The following is a 12,492-nucleotide window of genomic DNA, read 5'->3' as shown; positions in this document are numbered from 1 at the left end:
GATGTTACCAAATTTATGGTAAGCATAGAGATCAATATACACACATTCTAAACACAGCTCCAAAGTGATGCATTTCAGGAAAGCAGTTAGCCATTGCTATAAAAATATTTCCTTGAATGTTACAGGGATGAAATACAAAAAGGTTTAGAGTCAATTTTAAAAGCATTCAAAAGTCTACATGTCTGGGGAGAGGATATGTGCAAACAGAATTACATGCTCAGTACACAGGGATGGGTGTAGGTGACATTTGGCTTTTCCATCTCACACTCGTCCACAGATGAGCTCTTTATCTCTTGATTCCACAAAGCAGAATGTCCATATGCATATTCTGGTACTTTTGTGGACAGTGCACCTGATATAAGGCATTTGGCTATTTTTTAAAAGTTTGTATCTCAGTTTAAGCAAAGACATGTCTTTATATATATGATTTTCTCCTAACTAGACTGTAAACACCAGAAGAGATAGGGCTTCTGAAAAGGAAGACTGTAATAGTCTTCCATCATGCAACATATGCTATCCTAAATATGAAGTTTCCTACTAGAGTCTAATACTATATATCCCCCTTTTAAATGTAATATTTCCCCCCCCTTTCCTAAATCACATTATCACAATATATTCTGATATTGAAAACTTCCTTGGGAGGTTGGAGAAAGTACTTGAAAGTTAAGACATTCCAAACTGTAGAATGCTATGCCGTTTTCATTCTGCACATGTTATGAAATGGCTTTTGATCGCACGGCCTCCTATCATTTTTTGCAAAAGGCCCTTTCCGTGCACAGTGCAACGGCAGGCCACATCCTGTAGTCCTTTTATGAATTACCACAATCATGATAGTTCTGTGAGTACCAGAAATGTCAAATCAGGTCCTAAGCGGAGGAGGGACAGCATCAGGCCGGCTACTGTCTATTGTCTTATATTAACTCCAGTAAAGCACTGTTATCTTCAAAAAAATCTTCAAAAATGTATGAATAATTGTGAATGGAGTACAGACTGAAAAGCTTCTAGCTCACACAGCTGCAGAGTGTGTGACCTATGAAGGATGTGATAGGAAAAAGTTACGATGGAAATCGTAAAGCATTGTTCATAGCTGACTCCAACTTTGATTGTTGTACTCTCATTACAGCTTGTGTTTCATTGTAAAGTACCGTTATTAAATAGCACCTTGGAACAAAGATGTATTTACATGCAACATCTAAGTTCAAATAAATTCTATTTTAGAGATATCACTGCTTTAAGCTAGGAAGAAGATTTTCTCTATTACTATTTTGAAAAACACTAAATATTTTAGTATAAATTTACTATTCGTTTTTAATAGTGAACTACGTATGTTCAGAAATGGTTAAATACCATTCCTAGACATTTTTGTAGGCCACTATGAGCACGATGGCTGCAGAAAGCTGTCTTAACTAATAAGTCTTCTGGAAGAAGACAGGTATAGAGGAACAGAGTCTCCATACTTCCAAGGTGTTCATTCCTTTTCTTCAGATCTCTCTCCATTAAATTTAATATAAAAATCAAATTAACTTCATGTTCAAACAAATCCATAGAAAATTGTTATAAGCCTTATAAAAAGTATTTGTGTTATTGTTGGTAGCTGCTACTTTACCCCGTGTATGGCTTATACATTAATTTGAAAACAGCCTTTTAGCTGCATGAACTCTTGGACTCTTAGAGAGTCTGGTCCAAAGCAGATGGAGGTCAGTACACCATTGCACCTGATGCTGAAGCCTTGCATTTTCCTTGCCTGGATTCCCCCCTCACAAAATGCTGTCAATATTATTTATAGCATTTCTAACCACAGGAGCCAGTGACTGCTGATTTCTATCCTGTGAAAGGAATGTCTCTCTTGTGAGAGACATCAATGCGTATTGCTGGCCACAAAACTAAACACATATAGTGTATCACCTCCCTGTTGCTCCATAATTGTTTTAAACAGGTGCTTCACCTCTTTGTTTAGAGGATGGAGGATTTATTCACTGCCGTTTAGAAGACTAAAAAAAAGGTATTTACAGTACTAAGTAGCGTAACTACTGGTTGCTGCTAACTATGCTCTGAAAGAGCTCGTAGTAAGGTCTCCATATGAATTAAGCTCACGAGCATGAAAAAAAAAAAAAAACAGGAAACTAAATCTCTTACTGCTCTGCTACGTTACCGACAGTTCCTTCTGCAGAGGGGTCTGACCTAGCTGAGCCTTCTAGGTGCTAGGGCTACCTAAACGTTACCATTAAATCACAGGAGAGAAGCCAGCCGTTTATCAGTATCGCAAACTCTTAACGATTTTGTAGTAGGTGTGACTGCCTTACGTTATTCTCCTACAGGCCCTGCGCTCAGGATGAATAGTTATCCAACCCCTGCGGCAGAAGGAGCCACCGCGCGCACTCATTTCAGTCGCGTGCGCTTTGGGAGTTTGGTTTTCGGACTCGGGCAGCGCCGAAGCCGTTAGCCCGCTCCCCGTCGTGACCCCAGCGCTGGCCGAGGCCCCGGCGCCCGGACGGCCATCTGACTCCAGTGACACCCACGCCGGCTCTACTCGTCCCAGCAGGGACAAGTTTGTTTACTGACGTGTTTAATGACAAAGTCACCACCAGCATTTTAATGGTACTAGACCTAAGCGGATATAAACTATTGGCCTCTTTTCGGAGCGCTAGGTCTAGGGAACGAGTCGATGTTGAAAATGACGCCGGAGGCAGGTCGCGCTAGCGTTGGTGGCAGCACTCAAAAGCCGAGCGCACCAGCTCCGGCGGGCGGGTTACCGCACCCGACCCAGGGGCCAAGCGGCCCTCCTGGAGGTGCCACGAAGCACCAGCCGTCCCGCGGGGGACTGTCGCTGCCTCAGTGCTGCTGCACCGCCACAAAGGCACTTCGTCTGCTCCCCCGCCCCGGGCCTCCCGCGCCGCCAGGCCCCGCCGCCCGCCTCCCCGGGACTACAACTCCCGCCATGCTTTGCTCCGCGGGGCCGCGCCTAGCGGCCGCCGCACTACACCTCCCAGGAGGCCCTGCGGCGGGGCGGTACGGCGGCCGCATGGTGCCGCCCAGGAGGCGGGGTTGTGGCGCATGCGCGCGGCGGGGCGGGGGCCTGGGCGGTGTGGTGGCGGCGGCGGCGGCGGCGGCGGCGGCGGCAGGGGCAGGCGGCAAAGTTTCTTCAGAGGGGGCCGAGGCCGCTTTCCCGCCCGCTCGCTGCGTCGTGTCGCGCCGTGTCGCGTCGCGTCGTGTCGCGCCGTGGGCCGGGAGCGCGGCGGGAGGCGGCGGCGGTGCCCGCGCGGCCCGGCTCTCCTCACGGGGGCTCCCCGGACCTGCCCTGGACTCCAGTAAGTGCCTCGGCCCCGGCCGGGGGCGACGGGACAGACCCGCCCGGTCTGGTCCGGTCCGGTCCGGTCCGATCCGGCCCGGCGGAGGAAATACCTCATTTATTTTCTTTTTTCCTCTCTTCCTCGATGTTTGACCAAGTCGGGCACTGTCCTTTCCCTCCAACGCCTCTGCCTTTGTGTGGCTCCCCGCGTCATAATTGTTTCATGCCTTTTCTGTCCCTTCTTCCTTTGTTTTTTGGGTTTTCTTTAATTTTTTTTTTTTATTTTCCCTCCCTCCTTTTTCTCTCGAAATAACTGCCTGAGCGTGGGGGACTCTCCAAGGCGGAGGGGGGAGGGGGAAAGCGTACAGGAGGTTGCGGTATAATTTCCCCGGCTCTGTCACATCCCCAGAGGTAAGAGGATGATCTCATTACCCATCTTTATTTCTTTATTTATTTATTTACTTTCCTCCTCTTCTTCTCAACTTCGGTCTTTTGAGCATGACAGGAAGGAGCGATCTTTATCTGGGCAGCGCCGGTGGTGGTGGTGGTGGTGCCGGGGGCGGGGCGGGGGGCACGGGACAGCTCGCACCTCCTTGGCTTTTTAGGTGTAGAGGACACTAGTTGGGAGGAGAGCGTGCTCGAGGAAGCTGTTCTCTGATGCCTTTGCAATACAAACCTGCACTTCTTGAGTTGGTGTTCCTGCTTGGTTGTCGCCTGGGCTGCTTAGTTAATGAAGCAATGTGTCTTTAAATGGATAACTTGGCCATAAGCGGCTGTTAAGCTGTAGCTAATTTCGTCATATTTACAGTTTTCAGCACGTGTGAAATTCCAAACATGCATTTGATTATTAGCTGATCAGATAGACTTAAATATCATATGTGTTTTGCGGTTCCCACAGGTGTAATTAATGCATAGCCTTTATAAAAGGCATATTTTTGCAGGGAACGTTTGCCTGTTAACATTAAGAGGACATCATTTTCTCTTTGGGAAACAGGCTGCTATTTTTGAGGCCTCTGTTTCTTAAATTTATGCCTAATTTTCACTAATCACCACACTAGTGAAACCAATAGAACAGAACAGTTTATCTCCAAGTGGGTAAAAAGTTTAGTTATTAATTTGTTAGGTCGATCCTTATGGAGATAAGGCCATTGCTTATCTGAGAGTAAAGTTGAGAGAGTAATTTTCTTAGCTGCTTAAGATCCGGATTTCTTCATGGTTCACCTTCCTACAAAAGCAGGGTACTTTGAAAGAGATTATGAGGTTCTTCTGCATATAGTAATCTGTGCTGCATCTGCTTTTTTATTGCCTACAAATTGCGTATGTTGTAGTGGAAGATGGAGCCATATTTGATCACACAGTTTGGGCCTATGAGATTTCAGAAATAACTTTGCATTTTTGAATCGTTGAATCTAGCAGGGTGGTGGTGGTTGTTGTTGTTTTTTCTTTATCCACTTCCTTTTTATACACTTAAGCTGTGTTCACTATGAAGCAGCACAAACGCGGTCTTTACTGAGTGGGAGCTGTGCCTGGCAACTTCAGCTGGTTGCTGTATGATCGTTTAATTTTTCTGCCTGTTTTAATAAACTTACTATACTGTACTTCTAAGGCAGATCTTTTCTTTTTCTTTTGTACCTGAGTTTTGAAAGTTATTATGGAAATAACGAAGTCTTATGTCAGTTTATGTCAAAACTGAGGTGCAGGTACAACTTTTAAATGAATTCCATAGTCCTTGAGAATGTCTTAGTATATATGCCATTAGGTATAGGAAGAATTCTTTCTTTAGGTTGTGTCACTTGTTCTCATGAAGCTCCATGCTGGATAAATTCACAGGGTACCCACTGCAATCTAGTTAAGTCTTAACACTGGGTTTTGAAGAGTGGATTTGCCTTTTAAGTCCCTGCAGTTCATAGCTTTTTCACTAAGTCTCGTTTCCTACTTCTAGATCTGTTTTTTTCCTTGTCAGTAGATTCACACAAGTAACGGCATGTGAAGTTCTGTCAAGTCTATAAAGTAGAGAAATGTAAAAGTCCTTTCTTGCTTGTCACACCAGTGAGTGTTGAAAGGTTAACACTTTAGCTGGGTTAAAAGTGGACTAAAATCTGTCTTTATAAGTGCCTCTCTTAACCTGATTGATATTTGGAGAAGAGCCTTATAATTCAGGGATAAATAAGCGTTGTTGTTGCAGAAAGTGATAATTCAATAGACGGTACTATTCTGTGTGTTACATAATTAGGTTAATACCCTAATTATGAGCATGATCTCAGTGAGTGCTGGCCTGCTGGAGACAGCTTGGCATAAAACGTAGAAAAACTTTTTATGAGTCCCTTGTGTTCTGCTTGCAGTTATTAAAGATTGCTAGTTTACTTTGTTAGCATAGAAATGTTAATTCCTAATTGAAACGGCTTAAAAATATTCTTCATCTTTACAATTTAATATGTTATATACCGTGGTTAATATTCACACACCTATAGGTGTGCATTTCAAAAGTGGAAGTTAAGAAAATGATATGCAGTAGGTGGCTTACGAGGTATATTGCAGTGTTTAGATGTTTCAGAAGAGTAGATGCTTTTGTATAAATTAAAGCATGGGAAAAAAAGTCTGTAGATGGCTGGGTTTTTTTGTTTAGAGTTTTTTCTTTCAAAAAAATAGTAATTGGGGAAAGAATCAATGTATAAAGAAAATCGGAAGCATCTTAATGCTTCTTCCTCTTCCTCCTCTTCTCTCCCTGTATTTGTTCTTTCTCAGCAGTAGGAACTGAGAGAGACTAGACAGAGACCAACCTGGAAATAGGGAAAGAGTGTATATTAGGAAATTACTTGAATGCAAGAAAAAGCTTTGTGTTTTTTCTCAGTGGTTGTGGCTTATTTCAAAAAGCAAGGAGGTTAATCAGCAGGAGTAATAAAGGCTGACTATATGTCACAATGTTAGCGTGAAAGAAAGGAAGTGCAAAAGTCAGTTTCTAATTTGTGACAGTCAATAAAAATAACTTTAGGACATTACTGAAATGTGAACAGATAATGCACTTACAATACAGTCTCCAGTGGAGGGTTGAGCATAGCCCAAACTGCCAGGCCTGTGAAATTCTTCATCTATTTTAGTAGTTTTAGAATTCCATCAGTATCTTTACTACTGAGTGTTCTTGGTTATTAGACCTGACAGCTATCATAGTAAATGTAGTTCCTTCAAATTGCAGCAAACCAGAAGTGTTGGAGCGAGTACATCTTAAAACTGAGAAGTTTCCTTGCACGTGGAGGTGTGCACTTTCCCATAGGCAGCTATATGTCAGCGTTTGACTTAACAATAGCTTGTGAAGCAAGAGAATGTGTCTTTTTTTTGTGAAATGTTTTCTTCTTGATAATTAAGAACAACAGAAAATGTTCTTAGAAAATATTCCCTGGTGCTTGGAGCCAAATTAGTATTTGTGCAGTTGTATAATTGCTGAAACTAGAGGATAATAACTTATGGATCTTTACTGCCAGAATATGGGAATTTAGGTAACTGACTTTAGCATTAAAATGTAATTTACAAAGTGGAGGAAATAGATGTCACTAGGAAACAAATTATGCAATAGGTACAATGGTCAGTTCTCTCTCTCTCTCTCTCTCTCTCTCGGTTTATGTCTAGCTGTAGCATGACATGTCTGGAAATGTTGCTCTCAGTGCTTTATAAAATTACATTAGGAACATGAATATCAATTCTGGTGAGTTTACCAGATATGTAGAAATAAATGTAGTTTATTTTTAAGAAACTGTCTACTGGAGAGATCAGAGAAACAAGTGTCAGTTGTTCAAGTTTTGAAGGTATGCCTTCATGGGTAAATTGACTGAAATAAAGTGGAATGAGAGATATGGGTGAGCTATTTCAAAGAATTTTCTACTCCCATACTGATGTCCAAAATCCAGATTTTTAAAATCTGGATTTTTTTTTTTTTTTTTAAGTCTAAGGTCTTCCCGTTATATGCTGTAGCATTACTTTGTGAAACGCTTGGATATGTATTTGTATACCACTCAGTTTTATAAATAACACCTTCCTGTTAGTGCTAGGTAAAGCAACAGGATTTTGTTACTGTAAAGGAAGGAAGCTTGGTTCATTGTCTCAACGCTAAGCAGCGTTTTCTCCCTCCAGGGACTTGCAGAAGCATCTAGAATGTGTAGGTGTTTCTTTAATCTTGGAGAAGGAACTTATTAAGCTTTCTGGTGCAGAACTGTATGAGCCATGTACTTTTAACAGATGTTATCTGCGCAAGGAGGGAGTTGTAGGTCTGGTAGACGTTTGTGGCATTCAACAGTTTAAACCAATTTCAGGTTTGAACATATGCCTTTGCCTTGAAAATCTGAATAGTTACAGGTATTTTATGTAGAAGAAAGGTGGTTCAGTGGTGAGGTTGCTACTCTGGAACTTGGGAAACAGGTTCAGCTCACTGCCTTGCCAAAATCTGCCTGTGTGGCCTGGGACAAGTTGCTTCTCTGTCCCTCAGTTCTCATACTGAAACTACGGAATAGTAAGATAAGCCAGAGATTTTGATATGTTCAGATGTGGTAGTAATGTGCAGCATATAGTTCCCTCATGTTATGAGGGAGAGGTTGAAGTGAGCGCACGAGTTAAGAGCTAGGGAAAGTTCCATGCTGAGGGAATAAAGTCGGAAAAAGCATCTAAGAGTTTTGACTGAAAGCATCTTGAATCAGTAAAAAGAGAGAGAGAAAGCAAATTGTTTAAAATTTTTAGGAATACTACACTGTTCAAAAAAAAGGTATAAAAATGATGTTTAAAAAACCTTAACCTAGGCAAAATTGTTCTGTGTTTTAAGATCCTGTCACACAAGGAACAGCAGCAAAGCTGTGGTTGTTCCTGTTCTCTTCTTTGTTTTTAATTTGAGCTGAGCATTACATCTGAATCTTTTTAGCTGTCAATTTTGTTTATTGGCTCTGTTGGAATGATCGTCAAAGTCTCTTAATCTGATTTATTGACCTTTCATTTGAAAGAGTATAAGAAGAAATCAGCCGCCTCCACCCCCTGAGGGAAAGAAGAAAAAGAATGTAAAGACACTGCTGTTAGAGGTGGTTGCAGTACTTTACATAGCTGAAAGTATTTGGGAGTAAGAATCCTTCTGCTGGAAATGTAAGATGGTATTGCCATTGCTGTGAACTGAAAATATAGACTAGAAAGCGATTGTCGGGCTTTGCAAACACGAGTTTCCATTGTTGAGCGTCCACGTCCCCAGGAACAGTCTCTCTCTATGCTAAACAAGATATATGTGATAAATTTATTGGTTTAATATGTAATTATTTTGATGTGTGTGCTCTGCATGGTTGCCTTGTCCCCTGTACGTTTACATCCCATGTCCAAGAAAATGTGTCTTGTTCAAACTTGTTCAGACTAGTGACTTAATTATGTGTTCTGCTTTTAAGTGCTAGAACAGTTACATGTCAAGTTTGTTGTAAGAGTGAGCAGTCCTCTTAAAACTGCACTTCAAAGGACGTCGTTAAATATATTGGTTAACTCTTTAAGGAGGTTCATAATGACAAATGGAAACTTATGCTGTACTAACAATTCACTTGGCAAATTATTTTGCATCGCTACTAGCGTCTGTGCCTGTGTGCATGCTAGAGGTGCAAAGTTAAGTGGGGAATGCTTTAAGGATGCTCTATTGCCTCAGAAGCATTCTTGCTTGGTAATGACTTAAAGCTTTTGTTACACCTTTTTTTTCTCCATAACGTTTATTTTTTTTAATTAAGTTCACTTTAAGTGTTAAGTAACTTCTTTATTTATACTGTATTCGTACTGAGATATTCGTGCCCTGATTTTGGGTGGACAGAAAGGGTTGTTTGGGTGATCTGTTTGTTCCCTTCTTGGGGGAAGACTGCAGTACAGTACGTTGAAAATCAGCCTGTTGCACAGTCATGGTAGTTCAGGGTTTCCAGGCATTTTGTTACACATACCCAGGACTTCTGATTCTTCTCGAGCATTTGTGTCTTGCTGTTTATGGATCAGGTGTCAATCTTGTTAAGTGCCAGGAGCCTGATGGTTTCCTGGTGGCATGAGGATTGCTATGTAGGTTGAGTACTGTTATTCTCCATATGGATGGTAATTCACTCTTTGAGAAATACGAGCTTTGTACAGAACAATTACTGCACAGTAAACCTGATGTTTGTGTCATTGCACATACAGAGGGTAAGGAAGAAGATCCAACAATATATTTTGTCTGAGACTGTTCTCTTCGTTATTTGATATTTCAAATGAACTGAAACAACAGTTATTTATACTGTTCTAGTTAAAATCTGTGGTTGGTTACAAGAGTTTAAAATAGGCTTACATGCCTTATGCTGAGGACACGGTAGACAAAATTTTTAAATGTTGTCTTGTCTTGCGTTCAGATGACTTGTAATATGCTGTGCTGCTAATAAATACATATATGCATCCTGCTATTTTCTTAACAATGTAAGAGTATGCTATGAAAATGAAAGAAGATATTTTCAAGTTGTAAATTTCCTAACTAGTAGGCCTTCTGATTTTTGTGTACTGCATAGGAAAAAGGGGTATGTTTATTTGCGCTCGTGAGTTTGTGTCCAGGATTTGCTGTGTGACTGGAAATGAGCAACATTGGCTCAAAAATGGCTGGCAGACATTTTGCTGTATTTTTAACCAGCGTAACCCTTTTTGCACGTTGAACTTCCTTTGATCAGATAAGCTCCGTCAGGATTTGCCATTTGATGGAAATAGGTTTGGTCCTGCAAAGCCATTGGGATGCTTTTGAGAATCTTGCCTTTTCATATTTGAATATAAGTTTTGGTTAGATTTGAAATTACTGGCAATGCATGTATTCAGAATTCTCAAAGTGATTGGTCTAAATGAAACAGTTACTAGTAATTGTGTTTAACACCCTATTAATAACCATACTTTATTTTGAAATGAAAAAGGTTTGGATTTACTGATTAGTAACAAATGGATAAGATGTGCATATTCCCTGCTTAATTTTAATGTACTACTGATTCCATTGATATTTACAAGTACCACATTTGGCATATTTGGGATCTTACATATAACATTTACTTAAAATTTTGAACAGTCCCATAATAACACTAAAAATAGTTGGAATAATAAAAAAATCAATCCAAACCTGCATTATTAAACACTTTTACTTGTCTGGATGTCAATTTAAATGAACAAGCTTTTAAAAAATTATTTTAAAAACTTGAGTTAAGTCAAAGTGAGTTAGTATAGCTATCTTTTTTTTTTTTTTTTTTTTTTCCTAACTGTTGTACTAGTGTTCTCTCTTTGGTTATATCTCATTTTTAGTAACTTGATGTGGCCTAGACTTAGGATAGAGTGGTAAAAGCTGTACTGCTGACTTCTGTTTTTTTAAAAAAAAAAAAAAAAAAGTTTGTGATCCTATTCTTCCATTGTCTTTTACTTTCTGGGCTAGCTCATTTACCATAGCTTACTGATATATAAGCTTTGAGTGCCTCTCGTTATGGCTTCATTGCACAGGACGCTGTTTTTATTAAATTTACTCAATTGCATACTGAGAAAACATTAAAGTACTTGTTTTAGGTAGGCAGAAACCATTAGTAGGTTAAACAGCGATGATTTTTTGTTTTGGCTCTCTTAAGAGATGAGTTTTCTCTCCTGTGCATTGCATTTTCTCATTTTTTGGTATTCTATAGCCCCGAGCCTGCTATTGCAGATAACTTGGAAGAAAGGAGTTAATATAAGAGCCTGAACCTTCACTTGCAGAAGTTCCTGCAGAAATTTTTGAGCAAGTTTTATGTCCGTTCCATTATGGAACATGTAGATCAATATTTGAAATAGGCTAGCAAATGAAAGGTTCAAGTAAGTTAAGAACGTTTTGCTTAGAACTCTGATCTTTTCCCTAAAATGTACAGAATTTTTCATTTAGACAGAGATGATACTTTTATAGTCTAACCTAAAGGCGAAGAACATGTGCGTTGATTGATATCATTATCCGTGGTGAATTACTGCAGCTTTCTAGCAAGCAATGTGGAAAATCTTAACTGCAAGAGTAGTAGGAAGTGGGGAGGTGGTTTGTGTTAATTAACTGCGTGCATCTTTTTCACAGTTAGTTTCATCTCGGTTGTTTCTTGCTTCAGTTTGAGTCAGTATTTTTTTTTTTTTTATTGGTATGTTATTATACCAGGGGGTCTCAGGACAGTTGGATATTCTGCTGAATTTGATCTGTACTGAAAAAGGTATATCAAACTGTATACTTCCATTATATTTCTCTTGTAAAATTTGTTTTATATTATAAAAAATGTTGGTCATATGTGGATGTTAAAGGTGCCCATGATTGATACTCTAGGTTTTAAGAAGTAGTTTGGAGTGAAATTATAGACGTTTGACTCATTGAGGTATGCTGGAAAAGAGGGGAATAGTTGGCTCTCCTGTTTTCAAAAGTTCTTTCTGGAAAACATAACAGATCAGATGTGTTTTGAAGACAGGCTGAAGACTGAGTAAGACTTGAGTGTAAGATAAGACCACTGTAATTGTTAGATGATTCATCGGTGCAAATGATGCTTCTGCACTGTGGCTTGCTTTGAAGTTGGATTAGATGTTGGGAAGGGGTGTATTGTTTGGCATGCTTCCTAGCCACCTTGAACAGGAATGAGAGAGGTCAGTGCTGCTGATACTTATGGAGCTTTTTAATTATTTTTTAAATTTATTTTGAAGAGTAGTTTCTTATACTTAGAAATTTTCTCCCAGATGAATACTGGCCTTTCATAGTTTTTTTTCCTGTTTTTGACCACTTTGGAGAAGGAATTTAATTTTAGTGGTCAGTGTTTTGTGGAGGTTTCTAGTTCTCATCTGTAGATATAGTTAAAATGTTAAGAACTGCTTGCATGTGCATCAAGCAAAGCAAAGTTGCCTTCTGTTTAAGGGACACCTACAATATCCATTGTGTCCTGTAGACCAGAAATTAAACCCTGAAGAGTTTAGGATTGGGAAATGCTCAGCATGCTATTTTAAGATAGTCAGTCCCAAAATATCTTCAAGCGTCATCTGAATTGTGTCCAGACTCTCTCTCCAACTCCTGGATTAGTGTTTTTCTCTCTTGTCTTGGGCACTTGTGAGGATCTGGTGGCTTTAAAGGGTCTTTGAAAAATGAGCAAGGCTGTTGTCTCTGGACTTACGTATACAGCATTCTGCCTCTGTACTGCGAAGTTTTCAAGGGATTGAAAATGTAGAAA

The 12,492-nt window shown here is 40.1% G+C and overlaps 1 protein-coding gene across 7 annotated transcripts in view; it reads left to right on the top strand.

The window, feature by feature from the left end:
- Window positions 1–3,041: 3,041 nt before the first annotated feature.
- The window catches only part of PLEKHA1 (pleckstrin homology domain containing A1), a 37,019-nt gene continuing 27,568 nt past the window's right edge, over window positions 3,042–12,492 (top strand). The window contains exon 1 of one of the 7 annotated variants that reach the window (XM_068951516.1): window positions 3,042–3,308. The gene's annotated coding sequence lies outside the window, so the exon portion shown is untranslated. Of the gene's footprint in view, window positions 3,701–12,492 lie in introns of all 7 variants that reach the window. The other 6 variants (XM_068951518.1, XM_068951521.1, XM_068951519.1 and 3 more) reach the window with 6 other exon arrangements.

Source organism: Struthio camelus, chromosome 7, assembly GCF_040807025.1.
Source record: "Struthio camelus isolate bStrCam1 chromosome 7, bStrCam1.hap1, whole genome shotgun sequence".
Taxonomy (NCBI): Eukaryota; Metazoa; Chordata; class Aves; order Struthioniformes; family Struthionidae; genus Struthio; species Struthio camelus.
Note: the sequence above shows the minus strand (reverse complement) of the source record. Positions and strands in the feature narration are given on the sequence as shown.